Genomic DNA, 17438 nt, shown 5'->3' with positions numbered 1-17438 from the left:
TCATTTTTACTAGAAGGATTTTTGCAAATACAGGTATATTGCAAATATGTTTCTGTTCAAAGATGTATTTCATCTATGTGCATTTAAATTTTGACTGGAATGTCCCTTTAATATTTCATATAACTACAATAAATTAGATGGCAAAATGAGCTGCTACCCTGTTTTGGGTTGGGGTTAAAATTAGGAATTCAGTTTAGGTTTAGTTTTTAAAATTAGACATGGGTATTAGAATTAGCGTTAGGGATTGGGATTATAGTTAGAGGTTAAAGTTGAGGATTAGGGGGGATTAGTATAGGATTAGTGTTCGGATTTTGGAATAAAGTTAGGGGTTAGAGATTATAGTTTAAATAATTTTGGGGTCAATGCTGGGGCAGGGATTATAGTTAGAGGTTGGAATTAGATTTAGCGATTAGGATTAACGTTAGCGATGAGCAGTATGGTTGTGTTTTAGGTAAACCCAAGCATATAAGAAATGTTAGGATTTACCATCACTAAAAATAAACATTAGTTTCTCTCATCGTTTTGTAAAAAACAATGCTATACTGACCCAATCTGTAAAGAAAGCATATCGCTAATACAGCGCCTCTGGCCGCCCACGGCACAGTGCTTTCTTCTACAGTATGAGGTGATGTTTACACCTCTAGACCAATAGCCATGCGTGTCCACTGACATCCGAGCACAGCTAGAGGTGGAAATGTCATCTCATTGGAGAAAGTGAAAATAAACTAATGTGTTTTTTTTAAAGTGATGGTAAATCCTAGCAATTGTTATACGCTTGGATTTACCATCACTTTAAGATTGCAGGTTGCGGTTAGGGCAAGGACTTGTGGCTCAGGATAGTGTTGCTGTTTGCGGTAGTGTTGGGCAGGCATTCTGGTGAGAAATTCTGATTAGTTTTAGAAATTCAAATTAGGATTAAGAACTGGGGCTAAGGTCAGGGTTGAGGTTAGTGTTGGGGTTTGGGTCTTAGGTTATGGTTAGTATTATCCTCCTGGAAGACTAAAAGGACTTCAACACATTACAAATATCCATAGACTGCTTATTTTATTTGTGTGGATTGTGTTTATTCTCTGTTATCATAATGACACTGATTAATTGAAAAAAGAAATACATTAAAATAAAACAGAGTACACAAAGTAAAATAATAAAAAGAGGGCAAAAGCCCTTCTCAAAAAAAGTGATGGCGTTAAAGGGACATGAAACCTTTTTTCAAGATTCAGATAGATCATACAATTTTAACAACTTTACAGTTTATATCTATTTTCTAATTTGATTAATTTACTTGATATCCTTTGTTAAAGGAGCAGCAATGCATTACTGGGTCCTAGCTGGGTAAGTCAATGACTAGAGGCATGTGTTTGAGCTACCAATCACCAGCTAGCTCCCAGTAGTGCATTGTTGCTCCTGGGCCTACCTAAATATGCTTTTCAACAATGGATACCAAGACAATGAAGAAAATAGGACAATAGGATTAAATTCGAAAGTTGTTTAAAATTGCCTGTTCTATACTGTATGTTAAATTCCGATTTATACCTTTAATTTGGTCACTATTTAACTGAACCCAATTTTTTCTTTTGTGATTCAGATAGAGCATGCAATTTTAAGCAACTTTCTAATTTACTCCTATTATCAATTTTTTTCTTGCTAACTTTATTTGAAATAGAAGGCATCTAAGCAATTTTTTGTTCAGATACCGGGACAGCACTTGTTTATTGATGGGTGAATTTATCCACCAATAAGCAAGAACAAACCAGGTTGTTCACTAAAAATGGGCCGGCATCTAAACTTACATTCTTGCATTTCAAATAAAGATACCAAAAAGATGAAGAAAATGTGATAATAGGAGTAAATTAGAAAGTTGCTTAAAATTGCATGCTCTATCTAAATCACGAAAGAAAAATTTTGGGTTCAGTGTCCCTTTAATTTGAAATTTTTATCCTAGAAATTGCAAATATTTATTTGAGCAAAAACATTTCAAAGATGTCAATATATTTCTGTATGAACATGTTTTCAAGACATTTTACTAGGAATTAGGACCATCAGGGGTATACTGGTTGCTGTTGAAAGATGTAGGATGGGGTAATAGGACAGATGTGTAACAGGCATTCCCCAGATGTTGGGAGTCAACTGTAGGTGAGCAGATAATGAGCATGGGATTCTTATACAAATAGCATAAAATACAACAAACAAAACCTCAAAAACCCAACAAGTGAGAAGTTTATTTTAGCATTTTCTGTTACTCTGCTATTTCCCCAAGTTTATGTTATGGCCACCTGTTGTCTGTGAAGCGTTTCATATCAACAAACTTTACAGCAAAACACTTGTAAAATAAAAATCTACACAATGGTTAAATGACAGGGAAAGTAGTCAAACAATAATAATATACATTTATCCTTCCTAGAGAGCTGTAGTCTTGTGTTTACAATCAGTTTCACAAAACAAACTAATCTACAGATAATTAGAACAGCAAATTCATTTACACTCCAATACCTTATTTATTAATGTGAGCACCTTTCTTGACCACCTAGACTTATCATTGTAAAAATAAAAAGATAGATAGATAGATAGATAGATAGATAGATAGATAGATAGATAGATAGATAGATAGATAGATAGAGATAGATAGATAGATAGCTAGATAGATAGATAGATGATAGATAGATAGATAAAGATAGATAGATGATAGATAGATAGATAGATAGATAGATAGATAGATAGATAGATAGATAGATAGATAGATAGATAGATAGATAGATAGATAGATAGATGATAGATAGATAGATAGATGATAGATAGATAGATAGATAGATGATAGATAGATAGATGATAGATAGATAGATAGATAGATAGATAGATAGATAGATAGATAGATAGATAGATAGATAGATGATAGATTAGATGATATAGATAGATAGATAGATAGATAGATAGATAGATAGATAGATGATAGATAGATAGATAGATAGATAGATAGATAGATAGATAGATAGATAGATAGATGATAGATTAGGTGATATAGATAGATAGATAGATAGATAGATAGATAGATAGATAGATAGATAGAGATAGATAGATAGATAGATAGATAGATAGATAGATAGATAGATAGATAGATAGATAGATATAGATAGATAGATAGAGATAGATAGATATAGATAGATAGATAGATAGATAGATAGATAGATAGATAGATAGATAGATAGATAGATAGATAGATAGATAGATAGATAGATAGATAGATATAGATAGATAGATAGATATCGATAGATAGATAGATAAAGATAGATAGATAGATAAAGATAGATATAGATAGATAGATAGATAGATAGATAGATAGATAGATAGATAGATAGATAGATAGATATAGATAGATATAGATAGATAGATAGATAGATAGATAGATAGATAGATAGATAGATAGATAGATAGATAGATAGATGCATACATACAAACACAGTACTTCTATAAGTATTGCAAATAATTAGAGAAAAATAGCTGTCTGAGTTCACGGGAGATGTGTATGCTCTGTCACATAAATACTTAAACTTACTATGTATTGCTAATACTTTACTTAGATATAATATTTTGGGGTACACAATCTGTTCTTTTTCGTCCCTCCAATCACCCAATGCAAGCAGATCACATTGCTGCCATACACCTCCCAGGAGAAGCGTTTGGTGACTGTGAGAATTCCCAGGAATGCCACATATCATAAGTGACATACATCCTCCCCTCCTATCCCCTTAGGTGGCTTCTCTCCAGCTGTGCTCTGCCTTCCAGAGACGCCTTTCGCTCCACCTAACTGCACTCATCCCCCTCATAAAGAGCCAGCTGAGGGTCTCCAGACTTCAGATCCACACAGGCACCTCTAGGGGTGGGAGCCCAAGAGACACAGCTTCAATTTACTTCTCCAAGGTATGAGTGGTCTTTTTCTTTCCTTTATTCTGCACTGTACAGAGAAGAAACAAAAGCATGAGGAATTGTTACTAGCAAAACTAAAGGGCAGATATCATTATCTATTGTTTGTCAAATTGCTGAGGCACATTATAGTTATCCATAGCACCATATATATAATAAAGTCCAGTTAGACGCTCTCCTGCAAATTGTGGCTAAAGTTTGGTAGCACCCATCCTCTGTCTATACTGAAGCACTGCTGGACCAGCATTTTTTTCTATTTGCAGCCTTTTATTTTATTTGACTAAAACAGAATTACAGATACCCGTTTATGCCACACATCAGCCAAATTCCAGATGTCACAAAACTGTATACAAAGTGTCAAATGTGATTTACAGTAAACAAGCTTCCGTTTCAATATGAAGATTTTTTAAATTAGAACTTTAAAGTAGTCGCAGAATTAGCTGAAAATTGCATTTTGTTTTAAGCTTTGCTCTCAGCATGTTTCCTCTACAGGAAATTATTGTAAGAAATATTTATCAAGTACGAGAAATGTATTTTACTTATGCAAATGCACTGTTTCTCTTGTATATTATATTCATTCACATCAGTAACAATGTTTCATTTAGCAGTGCTGATAGAAAGGTTTGCAGTGTACATGGCATAACTGTATATGATATAATGTATAACGTCATCAATTTTGTTGTATTGAAATTGCCATATTTTTATGTAAACTCAACATTCACCTTATGGAATCAGCAAAATCTATTTGTGTAATATTTCTGAATACATAAATAAACCCTGTATAAAGTTTTTTAGCTACACTTTTTGTTCTGTAAATGCACATCCATAACTCATTTTTGTAAAGAACTTGAAATGATTGTGCAATTACCAGCTTCAGGGTAAACAAATACATTTTCCTGTTTAATAAAGAATGAACTATTCATTTATATTTTAATATTTGAAAAACTGCTAATTGATGTGTGAATAAATATTACTATAAGCATATGATTTGTTTATATTACTATTACCTGGTGGTGAGTTGCATTTGTATTAAATTGCTTTCATCAGCTAAAAGGTGAAGCACTTTAAAACTTATTTGCATATCTTTATTAAGAGTTCCCTGCTTCAGAGAAAATACTGGGCTCATTAGAGTCACTATGGCAAAAGACGAGTGACAGCATCCTGTTTATATCATCTTCAATTTAGGAAACTGATCTTGTACACTGCTACATGACTTGGTGATGTTGCACTGCATGCATCTGGATTTAACCAACCATCAGGGAGCTGGAGCTGTATCTATAGTAAACATATACACCTAGATTACAAGTTTTGCGCTATAGAGGGTATTTAAAGGGACAGTCAAGTCCAAAAAAAACTTTCATTTTTCAAATAGGGCATGTAATTTCAAACAACTTTCCAATTTACTTTTATCAACAATTTTGCTTTGTTCTTTTGGTATTCTAGTTGAAAGCAAACATAGGAAGGCTCATATGATAATTTTTAAGCCCTTGAAGGCCGCTTCTTTTTTTTTAGCTTTTCACAGCAGGGGAGAGCTAGTTCATGTCAGCCATATAGATAACATTGTAATCACGCCCGTGGCTAGTGGCAGACACTGCACTAATTGGCTAAAATGCAAGTCAATAGATAATAACTAAAAGTCATGTGATTAGGGGAGGTCAGAAGATGCTTAGATACAAGTTAGTCACAGAAGTAAAAAGTGTATTAATATAACAGTGTTGGTTTTGCAAAACTGGGGAATGGGTAATAAAGGGATTATCTATTTTTTTAACCCCTTAACGACACGAGTCGTACAGGGTACGTCGCACACAACCTGGTCTTTAAAGACCAGCGACGTACCCTGTACGACTTTGGGGATTAAAGCGGCTGGAAGCGATCCTGATCGCTTCCAGACGCTTTACGGTTATTGCAGTGATGCCTCGATATCGAGGCCTCCTGCAATAACCTTTTTCCCCCATCCGATGCAGAGAGAGCCACTCTGTGGCCCTCTCTGCACCGGCATCGATGGCCGCAATCGTTGGTGGGTGGGAGCTGACCGTGGGAGGCGGGTGGGCGGCCATCGATGAAAAACTGAAGAGAGAGGGGGGCGGGATCGGGGGCGGGATAGTCGGGAGCGCGCACGGGAGCGCGCGCGTGCACAGGGGGTGGCAGGCGGGCGCGTGCACGGGGAGGGAGCGGGTGGGAACCGCTACACTACAGCAAATACATGCTATATGAGTGGCAGTAAGGGGGGATAAAATCCCCAACAAAAGTAAATCTAAGGGATCTGGGAGCGGGTGGGTAATTGGTGTGGGGGGGGGGGAAGCTACACTACAGAAAAAATAAAAATAAATTTAAAAAAACACATTTGTATTTGAAAACAGGGTACTGGCAGACAGCTGCCAGTAACCAAGATGGCTCCCAGTAAGGTAGAGGTGAAGGGTTAGAGAGCTGTTTGGGGGGGATCAGGGAGGTTGGGGGCTAAGGGGGGGTCCTACACAGCTGCATATGTAAATATGCAATACAATTTTTTTAAATTTTTTTAAATATACCTTTTATTTTAGTACTGGCAGACTTTCTGCCAGTACTTAAGATGGCGGGGACAATTGTGGGGTGGGGGAGGGAAGGGAGCTGTTTGGGAGGGATCAGGGGGTCTGATGTGTCAGGTGGGAGGCTGATCTCTACACTAAAGCTAAAATTAACCCTGCAAGCTCCCTACAAGCTCCCTAATTAACCCCTTAACTGCTAGCCATAATACACATGTGATGCGCAGCAGCATTTAGCGGCCTTATAATTACCAAAAAGCAACACCAAAGCCATATATGTCTGCTATTTCTGAACAAAGGGGATCCCAGAGAAGCATTTACAATCATTTATGCCATACTTTGAAAAGTTGTTTGTAAATAATTTCAGTGAGAAACCTAAAATTGTGAAAAATTTTAAGTTTTTTTTTATTTGATCGCATTTAGCGGTGAAATGGTAGCATGAAATATACCAAGATGGGCCTAGATCAATACTTGGGGTTGTCTACTACACTACACTAAAGCTAAAATTAACCCTAGACGCTCCCTACATGCTCCCTAATTAACCCCTTCACTGCTGGGCATAATACACGTGTGATGCGCAGTGGCATTTAGCGGCCTTCTAATTACCAAAAAGCAACGCCAAAGTCATATATGTCTGCTATTTCTGAACAAAGGGGATCCCAGAGAAGCATTTACAACCATTTATGCCATAATTGCACAAGTTGTTTGTAAATAATTTCAGTGAGAAACCAAAAGTTTGTGAAAATATTTGGGAAAAAGTGAACAATTTTTTTTATTTGATTGCATTTGGTGGTGAAATGGTGGCATGAAATATACCAAAATGGGCCTAGATCAATACTTTGGGATGTCTTCTAAAAAAAAATATATACATGTCAAGGGTTAATCAGGGATTCCTGAAAGATATCAGTGTTCCAATGTAACTAGCGCTAATTTTGAAAAAAAGTGGTTTGGAAATAGCAAAGTGCTACTTGTATTTATGGCCCTATAAGTTGCAAAAAAAGCAAAGAACATGTAAACATTGGGTATTTCTAAACTCAGGACAAAATTTAGAAACTATTTAGCATGGGTGTTTTTTGGTGATTGTAGATGTGTAACAGATTGTGGGGGTCAAAGTTAGAAAAAGTGTGTTTTTTTCCATTTTTTCCTAATATTTTATCATTTTTTTAAAGTAAATGATAAGATATGATGAAAAAAATGGTATCTTTAGAAAGTCCATTTAATGGCGAGAAAAACGGTATATAATATGTATGGGTACAGTAAATGAGTAAGAGGAAAATTACAGCTAAACACAAACACCGCAGAAATTTAAAAATAGCCCTGGTCCTTCAGGGAAAGAAATTGAAAAATGGCCTTGGTCCTTAAGGGGTTAAACAACAAAAATTCTGGTGTTGACTGTCACTTTAACGAACGCAACAAAAGTTGCGTTATTTCACCCTCCATAGCGATGCCATTACGAGTTTTTGAAAAGCCGGCTAGTGCGTGCGATATGGTTGCGTTGAGCTCCATACCGCACAAAATACAAGCGCTGCTTTGACGTACTCGTGCATGCTTTCTCCATAGACATCAATGGGGAAAGAGTGTCAGAAAAAAACCTAACACCTGCGATCGCGGAATGAAAAGCTCCGTAACGCAGCCCCATTGATGTCTATGGGGAAAAAAATGTTAAGTTTAAACCTAACACCCTTACATAAACCCCAGGTCTAAACACCCCTAATCTGCCGCCCCCGACATCGCCGACACCTAAATAAATTTATTGACCCCTAATCTGCCACTCCCGATATTGCTGCCACCAAAATAAATCTATTAACCCCTAATCTGCTGCTCCCGATATCGCCGCCACTATACTAAAGTTATTAACCTCTATTCCCCCGCACCCCAACATTGTCCACACTATAATAAAGCTATTAACCCCTAAACCTCAGGCCTCCCTCATCAATACCACTAAATAAACATATTAACCCCTAAATCGCCAGCCCTCCCCACATCACAACAACCTAACTTAAACTATTAACCCCTAAACCTAAACCTAAACCTAACCCTAACACCCTCTAACGTTAACATAATTAAAATAGAGCTAAATTAAATTTACAATTATTAACTAAATAATACCTTATATATAAGCTATTTTAGGTTTTATTTTTATTTCACAGGTAAATTTGTATTTATTTTAACTAGTTAGTTAGTAAATAGTTAATAACTATTTACTAACTAGTCTACCTAGTTAAAATAAATACAAACTTACCTGTGAAATAAAAGCTAAGCTAGCTACAATATAACTATTAGTTATATTGTAGCTAGCTTAGGTTTTATTTCACAGATATTATTTAGTTAATAATTGTAACTTTAATTTAGCTCTATTTTAATTATGTTAAAGTTAGGGGGTGTTAAGTTTAGGGTTACGGTTAGGGTTAGGTTTAGGGGAAATAGTTTAATTTAGGTTGTTACGATGTGGGGGGCTGGTGGTTTAGGGGTTAATAGGTTTATTTAGTGGTAGTGATGTGGGAGGCCAGAGGTTTAGGGGTTAATAACTGTATTTAGTGGCGGCGATGTCGTGGAGCGGCAGAATAGGGGTTAATATCTTTATTATAGTGTGGGCGATGTTGGGGTGTGGGGGACTAGTGGTTAATAACTTTAGTATAGTGGCGACGATGTCGGGGAGCGGCGGAATAGGGGTTAACAAATTTAATTAGTGGCGGCGATGTCGGAAGCGTCAGATTAGGGGTTAATAAGTTTAATTTAGTGTTTGCGATGCGGAAGGGCCTCGGTTTAGGGGTTAATAGGTAGTTTATGGGTGTTAGTGTACTTTGTAACACTTTAGTTATGAGTTTTATGTAATAGTTTTGTTGCGTAAAACTCATAACTACTGCTCTCAGATGCCGGAACGGATCTTGTAGTTATAGGGTGTAACGCAAGCTTTTTAGCCTCACTGCAAAGCTCGTAATGGCAGCGCTATGGAAGTCCCATGAAAAAACGTCATTTCTTTGAGTGCGGGTCAGACTGCGTTACAGGCTAAAAGGCTTGCGGTACAGCTATACCGACAAGACTTGTAATGGCTGCATTGCTGTTTTAATGCTGAAATTACCATTTTTTCAGCGTTAAAACACGCACAACTTGTAATCTACCTGATAGTTTTACTTTCTTATCTGTAACTTCCACAGTCCAGTTCCCCAACTACAATTAACCCTTACATTAAGCTGCCCCACATATAACCTAAAACAAGCTACTCTTGTGTCTCCACTTTTTAATCACCACCTCACCCACTGCAGATAAACATGACCACTACTGTCATGATGCCCCCTAGCAATTAACACTAAATGTGGCCTCCACTAACCCAAATACCCCTAATGGCTAATCTGATCCCCAAGCAATGCTAGTCTAACTGCAGCCAACCACAACAAGTACTGCTAATTGATGGGCTAATCCTCTATCACAATTAACAATAACTTTGACCTCCCCCTATTGAATTTACTGATTTAATGCCAATTTTTCCCATACTGCAAAAAGTATAATTTCTGGTGAACCTAGTTAAAGGGACAGTCAAGTCCAAAATACACTTTCATGATTTAAATAGGGCATGTCATTTTTAACAACTTCCCAATTTACTTTTATCGCCAATTTTGCTTTGTTCTCTTGATATTCTTAGTTGAAAGCTAAACCTAGAAGGGTCATATGCTAATTTATTAGACCTTGAAGACAGCCTCTAATCTGAATGCATTTTGACCACTAGAGGGCATTAGTTCATGTGTTTCATATAGATAACATTGAGCTCATGCATGTGAAGTGACCTAGGAGTGAGCACTGATTGGCTAAAATGCAAGTCCGTCAAAGGAACTAAAATAAGGGGGCAGTCAGCAGAAGCTTAGATACAAGGTAATCACAGAGGTAAAATGTTTATTATTATAACTGTGTTGGTTTTGCAAAACTGGGGAATGGGTAATAAAGGTATTATCTTTCTTTTTAAACAACAACAATTCTGGTGTTGACTGTCCCTTTAATACTATCCTTGAACTCTCTCACAAGTAAAAACATGTAAACCTAATAGTTGTCTTGATCCCTCACTTCAATTCTCCAACAACAAATTTCCCCTTAACATAGAAGCTTTAACCAGTTTGATTGTAATGACCTTCCTATGTTTACAGTAGTAAGGCTGTAGCTATGTTACATCTTGTTTTCTGTAGCAGCTTTGGATTTGTGCATGGAATACTGAAATGTACTGGAATAGAGGCCCATATGTGGTTTCGCTTTCAGTAATTGTCTGAGCCTGCTATGCTATAACACTGACTTGCACTGTATTCCACTAACATGAGGGAGCCCATGTTTAACATGGATGATAGAGGCAAATAGATGAGACATTGTGAACGTTATTTGCCAGAATCTATTGTTTCAGTAGAGTTTCTGCCCCCGGTTTATGTGGTTGTAGGTCACTTAACATGTTTGAGTTTGGATGTGTAGCTTTAGATAGGCTGATTTAAGATGTTTGTAACCTGTGTATGATGGTAGAGGAGTAGATCTTATGATGTGACCGGAAAAATGCTGGTGCCCAATAATGTTATTTTTAAGTGATTAGCAAAGTTTGCAGCTTTCATCCAGTGGTGGTGATTAGAGGAAAGTTGTGGTCAAAAAGTAAGGCTTGGAGGTGGAGCAAGGTTTGCTCAATCAAAAGTTATGGTGGCCACAATATCTCTACCATTTAGGATTTACAGCTCTTGATCATGGACAAAACGCTACCCCGCCCTAGCTGCCTATGGTTATATGACTATAGTGTAGCATTCCGGCAATCCTATTCTATTCCCTCCACTTATTATCATTTGAAAGACAGTTCTTTCATGTGACCCATACATGTAGCTAAAACCTGAAGGGGAAGCGTAGCTCAATCCTCTTCCCTTCAGTGCTGCAATACTAATTAAATGATGTTCATTTCACATTTTAATTTGTAGAATTTCTGAATGGTTTAGGGGTTCGGTAAATAAAAATAGATTGAAGGCTCCTCATTTGAAAATCCTCCTCTACATGTATATGAAAAAAGAATCCATAGCTACCCATATATAATTGCAGCCATACATTTATCAAAGTTGCTTAAAGGGACACTGAAGGCAAAAAAAATTTCTTTCCTGATTCAGATAGAGCATGCAATTTTAAGCAACTTTCTAATTTACTCCTATTATCAATTTTTCTTTGTTCTCTTGCTATCTTTGTTTAAAAAAGAAGGCATCTAAGCCTTTTTTAGTTCAGTACTCTGGACAGCATTTTTTTTATTGGTGGGTGAATTTATCCACCAATCAGCAAGGACAACCCTGGTTATTCACCAAAAATGGGCTGGCATCTAAACTTACATTCTTGCATTTCAAATAAAGATAGCAAGAGAATTAAGAAAGTTTGATAATAGGAGAAAATTAGAAAGTTGCTTAAAATTGCATGCTCTATCTGAATCACGAAAGAAAAAATTTGGGTTCAGTGTCCCTTTAATAAACATTATATAAATTGTGTTTATCATCTGCAGCACTTTGTTATAGCCCAGGCATTGTAGTGTCTTATTCTTTTAACTCATGTTATTAAACATCAGTTATTTCGCCAAACAATACAGAAAGTGCAATGTTTGTTCTGGTCACAAATATAAGATGTTTTCCTGCTTGCTGCACCAGCCATTTTACAGCCTATTTTATGTCCATTATTTATTTTTATTACTGTATATTTAGTTCCATTAAATTATGCAGCAATAACAGAGCTCAAAATACCATACAGGGACAGGCCATTACAACTGGCTTTGAGAGGCATGAATAAATATAATGTCTACAATAAAGCAAGTCACAGGCTTTTCTAAATGTATGTTGAGATCAATCTCACTGGAAAAGTATTGCATTTTGACACATTTTTTATAACTATTTGCATTTAAAGGGACACATAAGTCATGGCAGGATATAGTTCTGCCATCTAGTACTCTTGCAAATGGATAACATTCTTGTAAAACTGCTTTTTTTGTGAGAAAATTGTGAGAGCTCTACAGATGTCAGGCATTACTAGTTGGTACTAGCCAGAAGAAGTTATTGTTGAGTCATCATTTTCCTGCCCTTAGTGAGAAATCTCTTTGTATTGGAGTTACAAACAGTTATGTGCTGTCAGCACTATCTATCTCATATTAAAGAATTCATCTATAAGTATCAGATTTCTCGCTTTCTACATGTGATCTAGAGTTAACCTGAGTCATTAATTCTTTGTCAGCCCCGGGTATATAAACTTGCTTGTAAGCACCCAGTACTGAAATGGATTGTTCCAACATGTTCAACTGTAGTTACATGAAAGATGTCCATTCTATGAGTACAACAAAGTCATAACATTAATTCCCATTATAAATCAGGTTGCAAGTACAATTTACAGTATATAATGGTCTTTCTAAGTTAAATGACAATTTTCAGGCTGCTCTTATTATAGGTAGCTATGTTATCATCTTTTTTTTCTATTGTGTGTGTGTGAAGTATTTGTTTTCTTTACAAAGGCAACTGTGTGCTTTTTAAAACACAGCTTTTCACTGTATATTATCATAGATCATTGCAGGTCTAAAATTGCTAAATCACCTTTCAGATGAAATCCATTTATCCAGAACCCTTTCACCTCAAGGGCTACCAGTGTACAAGCACAGTTATTACTGAAGCAGTATTTATATGTTCCAGGCTGTCAGCTACTTGTAGTAAACATATAAAAAGTATTAGGATTATCTGACAGACATGAACATTTCTTGTGATATTTCTCTTAGTATTATGTTATGGAAAACTCCTAAATTGGTATATTATTTCAATAAAATATATTAATGATAATCTACATATACAGTACAATTCCTGGTGCTCTCTAGCTTGTGTAAGTGCATAGCTAGATTCTGTAACACTTAAAGGAACAATTTAATATTCCCATAAAATGTAAGGAAAATAAAACAACATTGTAGTATACATTAATTATTTATTTTACCCCCACAAAAAGGCTTGAGTGTCTAAATCATACTGTAGTATGGTGAAATGTACATTTTCAGCTATATTTATGCAATAGCAGACTTGTGCGCCAGGGTTGTTGTGTAGTTTGTGTTACTAATTTCTTTGCTTATGTTGCATCTCTTCATCGGCTTGTGTATTATTGTTAGATGTACATCATGCAGGTTATCTGGTATTTCTGTGACCTACATTAGCTTGGATGTATTTTGCTAAAAAGGCAGCTATTCTTCTAGTCATTTGTAGGTGTTCTAGCCTTTTCCCTTACCTATGGCCTTTGCTTATGTCTTGTCATGTGACCTTTTGCCATCTTGACTACTCATTTTCTTGTTGTTTTGGTACATTTGGCTGCCTGCTACTGGTCTTTCCTGTCAAACATCCTCACTTAACAAATAAGCCATAACATAGAGGCTGGAGGTGCTTTGGGGAGCTTTATTGTCTGCTGTAGTCTTGTCTTTTTATAGTTCTGTTGGTCCTGCTGGGAGTTTTGCATCTGTTTTGAAAATGTAAATTACTGAAGTTTTCTGTGAAATGTGCTAAATGCCTAAAAGCATTGTTCTCCCTAAAAACTTGATGTCTTCCTTTATGGAAAGCTTCTGACTTGGACTTATTACTAGTGGCAACTCCACTTTATTTTTTTTAATATCACTATATTATTGATAAGACTAGTAACTAGATGGATGACTTAGTCCTGTCCATACATTTTATCTTGACCTATTCAATACTTTGAAAGATGAAATGGCATCTCCACAACTCTTGATGAACCACGTTTACTGGTAATCCAATCAGACATACAGTTAACATAATGTAACCAAGAAAAATGACTAATTATTTTCACAGCACAATCTGGTGGAATATTGCTACTAATTCTTGAGAATCATTATGCATTATGTTTTTATACTAATTCCTAAATATGATCTCTCTTGGCACCATTTTAACTTCTAAATCTCTTCCAATTGGTGATAATCAGACTAGTGCAGGAGGTTTTACTTGAAATTAGCTTACCCTATACCTTTATTTTTATTTTTTTTACTTTACAAATGTTAGTTTAATAATGCAAGCTGTTCAGAACTTTACAAATGTTAGTTTAATAATGCAAGCTGTTCAGAAGTGCTGCTTTATTTATATGACTGAGTTAATTGCATGATAAAATTGGATTGCTGTATAAATTTATTTAAAATGCTCTCTCTCTCTCTCTCTCTCTCTCTCTCTCTCTCTCCTTGCCCAGTCCTGCGCGTCTGATCAGCTGTGCGCCTTCACTTGCCGGTCCTCGCGCTGCTGTCCTTACCTGCAGGGGTGCGCGTGCGATCAGCTGTGCTCTTTCACTTGCCCGGTCCTCGCGCTGCTGTTTTCACTTGCAGGGGTGCGCGTGCGCTTTCTAAGGCCAAGTGTTTGTCTGTACTGCGCATGACGGCTTCAGACAAACACTTGCCTTTTATAATATAGGATTTACCAGCATTGTAAAACAGTGTATCTGATCCCAGAGCTGGTAGTGACTTGTATAGTAAACTGAGTCATTGCCAACACACTACAAGGAACCCCCAACTCCCTGAGTAGTCTATGCAAAAGTGAAATGCATTGATGTACATTTCCATTATGGCTGGAAGGCCTCTTTAAAGGAACAGTCTAGTCCAGAATTGTTATTGTTTAAAAAGATAGATAATCCCGTTATTACTTATTCCCTAGTTTGTCATAACCAACACAGTTATATTAATATACTTTTTATCTCTGTGATTATCTTGTATCTAAGCTTCTGCAGACTGCCCCTTTATTTCAGTTCTTTTGACAGACTTGCATTTTAGCCAATAAGTGCTGACTCATAAATAACTCCATGAGAGTGGGCACAATGTTTTCTACATGGCACACATGAACTAGCGCTGTCTAGCTATGAAAAACTATTAAAATGCACTGAGATAAGAGGCGGCCTTCAAAGGCTTAGAAATTAGCATATAAGTCTACCTAGGTTTAGCTTTCAACAAAGAATAGCAAGACAACCTAAGCGCATTTGATGATAAATTGGAAAGTTGCTTAAAATTGATTAATGAAAGTTTAATTTTGACTAGATTGTCCCTTTAAGTGCTGACATTTTCAGTATAGGAGGGGATATAACAGGGGAAAGTAGTTATTTCAAATGAAAAAATAAAGGTAAATGAGCTATGTGTACGTAATTTAATAAAATGGATCAATAAGAACACAGTGAAGGGGAGAAATACTGTATTTGCAGTTCACAACCCCTTTAACGATACCCTGTGTTAGGAAAAGCCTTATCTAATAATTGATATACCTCTGCTCATACAAGGATACCCTTAAAGCCTGGTCTATGTTTAGCCCTCAAGGACCAAAACTACACAACCATAATATGAGCTTCAAAACTCTCACTTTTCCTCAGGAGCTTGATGAATAATGAGGGCTTTTCAAAACATAATTTTCTCTCCAGTTTTCAAGCAGCAAGCAGTGATTCCCCAGAATCTCACCAGAGGGAGTACAAAGGGGTCCTTTATTTTATATTGTTTTCTAATTATACTATTGTTAATTAAACTGTGTAGTATTGAATGTCAGTTCCCTTTAAGAATCCACAACTGTTATACACTTTACTTTAGCAGACTGTTCTTGGTTAGTAGGCAGGACTAACCTCTCCCACCTATATGCTGTGTGACCTCTGACCTGATGTACTAAACCATTAATCCCATGTGCACAGCATCCTTTTCTTAGGATGACAACTCAACACTAAACCAGAGGCTCCAGATTGGACCGGTTTTCACAGGCAGAGGATTTGTCTTTTGGCAAAATGATATTCTGGCGGAGTTACAAAAATATGTGATTAAATGCAATGTTATCTAGCCACTAGCATTGCTGATCTCCACTTGACAAGCTTTTAATTAAAACAGAAATATTTTTAAATCTGCAACGCGTTTTTTTGTGGTATCAGCAGAATTATTTCCCTTAAAATGCATTTCTGAAATGGCTTAAAATTCCAAGAAAACTGCTCCTTTTCCTGTGTGGTTTGGCCAGGGCTAAAAATTGTATTTGATGCACAAAATTTAAGGAAAATAAAAGAAATGAATTACATGCCAAAATGTTTATAGCAAAAGTTTGGTGGAATCTACTTGTTGGCTGTAGTCTATATAATTATACTTCAAAGCTTTGTTTTTTGGCTGTATATACATTTTTTTTATTAATATAATTATTACCATGTTTTACTTATGTTGCGGGTTGTAAAAATGGTGCAAAACTCAAACATCAACAACACAAAATGTTCTGTTAATTTTCCTTTTTTTATGAGTATTACTCAAAATAATTTTCACTCATGAAAAAAATAAAAACATTATCAATAATAGTTCATTACCCTAGAAGCATCTTGGGGAACCTAATTTATGAAATTGTATGTGATTTTTATGTCTAACTATCTTTGACTTTTTTGTGTGTGTATGGTTGCCAGGTGTTCAATATTCAACTGGATAATTCAGTATTTTAGTAGGCTGTCCAGCTTTCTTCAAAGTTTCTGAGTGTTAACTAAATGTAAGAGGTCTCCTATGCCTCAATATATTACAAATATGGAGCAGAAATAAGGGAGGTGCAGCCGAGGGGGTAAAATCTCCTCTGCTTACCTGTGTTACTGTCAGCCAAAGAGGTAACATATTTATTTGTATCTTACTGGCAGCCAAGGGGTAAAATGACTGCTTGTTGTGAAAAATTTGCATAGTGGGATCAAGTATGGAGGTTAAAGTAGAGCTCAAAGTTTCTGAGTGTTAACTAAATGTAAGAGGTCTCCTATGCCTCAACACATTACAAATATGGAGCAGAAATAAGGGAGGTGCAGCCGAGGGGGTAAAATCTACTCTGCTTACCTGTGTTACTGTCAGCCAAAGAGGTAACATATTTATTTGTATCTTACTGGCAGCCAAGGGGTAAAATGACTGCTTGTTGTGAAAAATTTGCATAGTGGGATCAAGTATGGAGGTTAAAGTAGAGCTCAAAGTTTCTGAGTGTTAACTAAATGTAAGAGGTCTCCTATGCCTCA

At 36.3% G+C, this 17438-nt stretch overlaps 1 protein-coding gene across 1 annotated transcript in view; it reads left to right on the top strand.

Moving 5' to 3' along the window:
* The first annotated feature begins 3800 nt into the window (after positions 1-3800).
* SERPINF1 (serpin family F member 1) overlaps positions 3801-17438 on the top strand; it is a 92308-nt gene continuing 78670 nt past the window's right edge. The window contains exon 1 of the mRNA XM_053706221.1: positions 3801-3915. The gene's annotated coding sequence lies outside the window, so the exon portion shown is untranslated. The remainder of the gene's footprint in view (positions 3916-17438) is intronic.

This window comes from Bombina bombina, chromosome 3 (assembly GCF_027579735.1).
Source record: "Bombina bombina isolate aBomBom1 chromosome 3, aBomBom1.pri, whole genome shotgun sequence".
Classification (NCBI taxonomy): Eukaryota; Metazoa; Chordata; class Amphibia; order Anura; family Bombinatoridae; genus Bombina; species Bombina bombina.
This window is presented reverse-complemented; position numbering and strand designations above follow the sequence as displayed.